Source organism: Triticum dicoccoides, chromosome 6B (assembly GCF_002162155.2).
Source record: "Triticum dicoccoides isolate Atlit2015 ecotype Zavitan chromosome 6B, WEW_v2.0, whole genome shotgun sequence".
In the NCBI taxonomy this organism is placed as follows: domain Eukaryota; kingdom Viridiplantae; phylum Streptophyta; class Magnoliopsida; order Poales; family Poaceae; genus Triticum; species Triticum dicoccoides.
In genome coordinates this window covers 332,750,827-332,757,235 of record NC_041391.1, presented here as the reverse complement: position 1 = coordinate 332,757,235, position 6,409 = coordinate 332,750,827, and positions in this window count along the sequence as shown.

The window sequence follows — 6,409 nt, the reverse complement described above, 5'->3', positions numbered from 1 at the left end:
CTTCAAGGAAAACCAACGCAAACTCAAGACGTAGCAAGAAGGATTTCTGGCGCCGTTGTCGGGGAGGTCTTCGCTCAAGTCAAGACATACTAGGTACCCATCACAAACTCATCTCCCTCGCATTTACATTATTTGCCATTTGCCTCTCGTTTTCCTCTCCCCCACTTCACCCTTGCCGTTTTATTCGCCCTCTCTTTCCCAATCTCCTCTCTTTCGTTTGCCTTTTTTTTCTGTTTGCTTGTGTGCGGATTACTTGTCGCCATGGTGCAAGATAATACCAAATTGTGTGATTTATCCAATACCAATAATAATGATTTCCTTAGTACTCCAATTTCTCCTCTTAATGATGTTGAGTCTTGTGAAATCAATACTACTTTGCTGAATCTTGTTATGAAAGATCAATTCGCCGGCCTTCCTAGTGAAGATGCCGCTACCCATCTAAACAACTTTGTTGATTTGTGTGATATGCAAAAGAAGAAAGATACAGATAATGATATTATTAAATTGAAGTTATTTCTGTTTTGACTTAGAGATCGTGCTAAAGTTTGTTTTTCGTCTTTGCCTAAGAATAGTACTGATTCTTGGAACAAGTGCAAAGATGCTTTTATCTCTAAGTATTTTCCTCCCGCTAAGATCATCACTCTTAGGAATGATATTATGAATTTTAAACAACTTGATCATGAGCATGTTGCCCAATCTTGGGAAAGAATGAAATTGATGATTCGCAATTGCCCTACGCATGGTTTTAATTTATGGATGATCATACAAAAAATTTATGCCGGATTGAACTTTGCTTCTAGAAATCTTTTAGAGTCGGCCGCGAGAGGAACGTTTATGGAAATCACTTTAGGAGATGCTACGAAACTCCTTGATAATATTATGGCTAATTATTCTCAATGGCACACCGAAAGATCTTCTAGTAAAAAAGTGCATGCTATAGAAGAAATAAATGTTTTGAGTGGAAAGATGGATCAACTTATGAAATTGTTTGCTACTAAGAGTGCTCCTCTTGATCCCAATGATATTCCCTTGTCTACTTTGATTGAGAATAATAATGAATCTATGGATGTCAATTTTGTTGGTATGAATAGTTTTGGAAACAATGCTTATAGAGGAAACTTTAATCCTAGACCGTTCCCTAGTAATTCCTCTAATTATGGAAATTCCTACAATAATTCTTATGGTAATTTTAATAAGATGCCCACTGATTTTGAGAATAGTGTGAAAGAATTTATGATCTCTCAAAATAATTTTAATGCCTTGCTTGAAGAAAAATTGTTCACAGTTGATGATTTTGCTAGGAACGTTGATAGACTTTCGCTTGATGTTGATTCTCTTAAACTTAGATCTACTCCTCCTAAGCATGATATCAATGAGTCTCTCAAAGAAATGAGAATTTCCAATGATGAGTGCAAGGAAAGAACCGCTAGATTGCGTGCTAAGAAAGATTGCTTGGTAAAGGCGTGTTCTTCTAGTTTCAATGAAAATAATGATGAAGATCTTAAAGTTATTGATGTGTCTCCTATTAGATCTTTGTTTTGCAATATGAATCTTAATAATGATGGGACTGGAGATGAGTCAACTTTAGTTAAAAGGCGTCCCAATAATTCGGAGTTTTTAGATCTTGATGCTAAATTTGGTAAAAGTGGGATTGGAGAGGTCAAGACGTTAAATAGCATTGAACCCACTATCTTGGATTTCAAGGAATTTGATTATTATAATTTTTCTTTAGAAGGTTGTATTTCCTTGTTGCAATCCGTTGTGAATTCTCCTCGTGCTTATAGTCAAAATAAAGCTTTTACTAAACATATTATTGATGCCTTGATGCAATCTATTGATGAAAAACTTAATTGGAAGTTTCTATACCTAGAAAACTTAATGATGAGTGGGAACCAACTATAAAGATTAAAATTAAAGATCATGAGTGTTATGCTTTGTGTGATTTGGGTGCTAGTGTTTCCCCGATTCCGAAAACTTTATGTGATATTCTAGGTTTCCATGATCTTGATGATTACTCTTTAAATTTGCACCTTGCGGATTCCGCCATTAAAAAGCCAATGGGAAGGATCAATGATGTTCTCATTGTTGCAAATACAAATTTGGTTCCCGTAGATTTTACCGTTCTTGATATAGATTGCAATCTTTCTTGCCCTATTATTCTTGGTAGACCTTTCCTTACAACGATTGGCGCGATTATTGATATGAAGGAAGGGAAATTAGATTCCAATTTCCATTAAGGAAATGCATGGAGCACTTTCCAAGAAATAAAATTAAATTACCTTATGAATTTATCATACGAGCTACTTATGAATTGAGTGCCAAAGATGGCACTACTTACATCTATCCTCGCTTTTATGCCTAGCTAGGGCGTTAAACGATAGCGCTAGTTGGGAGGCAACCCAATTTTATTTGTTTTTTTGTTTTTGTTTCTGTTTAGTAATAAATTTTGCATCTACCTTCTGTTTAGATGTGTTTTTATGTTTTAATTAGTGTTTGTGCCAAGTAGAACCTATAGAACAACCTATGGTGATAGTTAATTTGATTCTGCTGAAAAACAGAAACTTTGCACGCACGAAATTAGTTTTGTTAAATCATAGAAACGTGCTTTTGCGTTGATTCGTTTTTCTGTAGATCAATAGACAAATTGTCCAGGACTTCCTATTTTGGTAGGAAGTTTAGAGGTCCAGAAGTATTCGAGGGTTAGAGATTTCTACAGACTGTTCTGTTTTTGACAGATTCTGTTTTTCGTGTGTCGTTTGCTTATTTTGATGCATCTATGGCTAGTATCAAGTGGTATGAACCATAGAGAACTTTAAATACAGTAGGTTTAACACCAATATAAATAAAGAATGAGTTCATTATAGTACCTTATGTGGTGGTTTTGCTTTCTTTCACTAACGGAGCTTATGAGATTTACTGTTGAGTTTTGTGTTGTGAAGTTTTCAAGTTTTGGGTAAAGATTTGATGGAGTATGGAATAAGGAGTGGAAAAAGCCTAAGCTTGGGGATGCCCATGGCACCCCAAGATATTCAAGAATACCCAAAAGCCTAAGCTTGGGGATGCCCCCGGAAGGCATCCCCTCTTTCGTCTTTGTTTATCGGTAACTTTACTTGGAGCTATATTTTTATTCGCCACATGATATGTGTTTTCCTTGGAGCGTATTGTATGATATTAGTCTTTGATTTTTAGTTTTCCACAATCATCCTTTCTGTACACACCTTTTGGGAGAAGCCCACTTGATTGGAATTTATTAGAATACTCTATGTGGTTCACTTATATCTTTTGAGATAGATAGTTTTTGCTCTAGTACTTCACTTATATCTTTTAGAGCACGGCGGTGGCTTAATTTTGTAGAAATTGCTAGTCTCTCATGATTAACTTATATTATTTTGAGAGTCTCTTAGAACAGCATGGTATTTGCTATGGTTATAAAATTGGTCCTAGAATGGTAGGCATCCAAGTTGGGCATAATAAAAACTATCATAGGAAGTGAATTGGATGCAATGATCAATTTGATACTTGATAATTGTTTCGAGATATGGAGGTAGTGATATTAAATTCATGCTAGTTGGGTGATTATGAATTTAAAGAATGCTTGTGTTCAAGTTAGCAAGTCCCGTAGCATGCACGTATGGTTAAAGTTGTGTAACAAATTTGAAACATGAGGTGTCCTTGGATTGTGCATCCTTATGAGTGGCGGTCGGGGACGAGCGATGGTCTTTTCCTACCAATCTATCCCCCAAGGAGCATGCGTGTGGTGCTTGGTTTTTGATGACTTGTAGATTTTTCCAACAAGTATATGAGTTCTTTTGACTAATGTTGAGTCCATGGATTATATGCACTTTTACCTTTCCATCATTGCTAGCCTCTTCGGTACCGTGCATTGCCCTTTCTCACCTTGAGAGTTGGTGCAAACTTCGCCGGTGCATCCAAACCCCGTGATATGATATGCTCTATCACACATAAACCTCCTTATATCTTCCTCAAAACAGCCACCATACCTACCTATTATGGCATTTCCATAGCCATTCCGAGATATATTGCCATGCAACTTTCCACCGTTCCGTTTATCATCATGACACGCATTACTATTGTCATATTGCCATTGCATGATCATGTAGTTGACATCGTATTTGTGGCAAAGCCACTTTTGCATAATTTTTCATACATGTCACTCTTGTTTCATTGCCCATCACGGTACACCACCGGAGGCATTCATATAGAGTCATATCTTGTTCTAGTTTTGAGTTGTAATTCATTAGATGTAAATCAATAAAAGTGTGATGATCATCATTATTAGAGCATTGTCCCCAAAAAGGAAAAAAAGGAAAGGGAAAAAAGGCCAAAAAAAGAAAGGCCCAAAAAAAGTAAAAAAAGAAAAAGGGGGCAACGTTACTATCTCGTTTCCACACTTGTGCTTCAAAGTAGCACCATGTTCTTCATATAGAGAGCCTCATATGTTGTCACTCTCATGTACTAGTGGGAATTTTTCATTATAGAACTTGGCTTGTATATTCCTACGATGGGCTTCCTCAAAATGCCCTAGGTCTTCGTGAGCAAGCAAGTTGGATGCACACCCACTTAGTTTTCTTTTGTTGAGCTTTCATACATTTATAGCTCTAGTGCATCCGTTGATGGCAATCCCTACTCCTCATGTTGACATCAATCGATGGGCATCTCCATAGGCCATTGATTATCCTCGTCAATGTGAGACTTTCTCCTTTTTTGTCTTCACACAATCCCCATCATCATATTCTATTCCACCCATAGTGCTATATCCGTGGCTCACGCTCATGTATTGCGTGAAAGTTGAAAAAGTTTGAGATTATTTAAGTACGAAATAATTGCTTGGCTTGTCATCGGGGGTGTAGAATTTGGGAGCATTTTTGTGTGACGAAAATGAAGCATAGCCTAACTATATGATTTTGTAGGGATGAACTTTATTTAACCATGTTATTTTGAGAAGACATGATTGCTTTGATTAGTATGCTTGAAGTATTACTATTTATTATGTCAATATGAAGTTTTATTTTGAATCATTTGGATCTGAACATTCATGCCACAATAAAGAAAATTACATTGAGAATTATGCTAGGTAGCATTCCACATTAAAAATTCTATTTTTATCATTTACCTACTCAAGGACGAGCAGGAATTAAGCTTGGGGATGCTTGATACGTCTCCAACGTATCTATAATTTTTGATTGTTCCATGCTATTATATTACCCGTTTTGGATGTTTATGGGCTTTACTTTTCACATTTATATCATTTTTGGGACTAACCTACTAACCGGAGGCCCAGCCTGTATTGCTGTTTTTTTTCCTATTTCAATATTTCGAAGAAAAGGAATCTCAAAAGGAGTCCAAACGGAATGAAACCTTCGAGAGCATGATTTTTGGAACGAACGTGATCCAGAGGACTTGGAGTGCAAGCCAAGAAACAACCGAGGCGGCCACGAGGGTGGAGGGCGCGCCCCCCTATCTCATGGGCCCCTCGGGCGGCCACCGACCTACTTCTTCCTCCTATATATACCCACGTACCACGAAAACATCCAGGGTACCAACGAAAACCTAATTCCACCGCCGTAACCTTCTGTATCCGCGAGATCCCATTTTGGAGCCTTCGCAGGCGCTCCACCGGAGGGGGAATCGACCATGGAAGGCTTCTACATCAACACCATAGCCCCTCCGATGAGTTGTGAGTAGTTTACCACAGACCTTCGGGTCCATAGTTATTAGCTCGATGGCTTCTTCTCTCTTTTTGGATCTCAATACCATGTTCTCCTCAATCTTCTTGGAGATCTATTTGATGTAACTCTTTTTGCAGTGTGTTTGTCGAGATCCGATGAATTGTCGGTTTATGATCAAGTTTATCTATGAGAAATATTTGAATCTCCTCTAAATTCTTTTATCTATGATTGAGTTATCTTTGCAAGTCTCTTAGAATTATCAGTTTGGTTTGGCCTACTAGATTGATCTTTCTTGCAATGAGAGAAGTGCTTAGCTTTGGGTTCAATCTTGTGGTGTCCTTTCCTAGTGACAGAAGGGGCAGCAAGGCACGTATTGTATTGTTGCCATCGAGGATAAAAAAATGGGGTTTATATCATATTGCATGAGTTTATCCCTCTACATCATGTCATCTTTCTTAATGCGTTACTCTGTTCTTATGAACTTAATACTCTAGATGCATGCTGGATAGCGGTCGATGTGTGGAGTAATAGTAGTAGATGCAGGCAGGAGTCGGTCTACTTGTCACGGACGTGATGCCTACATACATGATCATACCTAGATAATCTCATAATTATTCGCTCTTCTATCAATTGCTCGACATTAATTTGTTCACCCACCGTAATACTTATGCTATCTTGAGAGAAGCCACTAGTGAAACCTATGGCCCCCGGGTCTATCT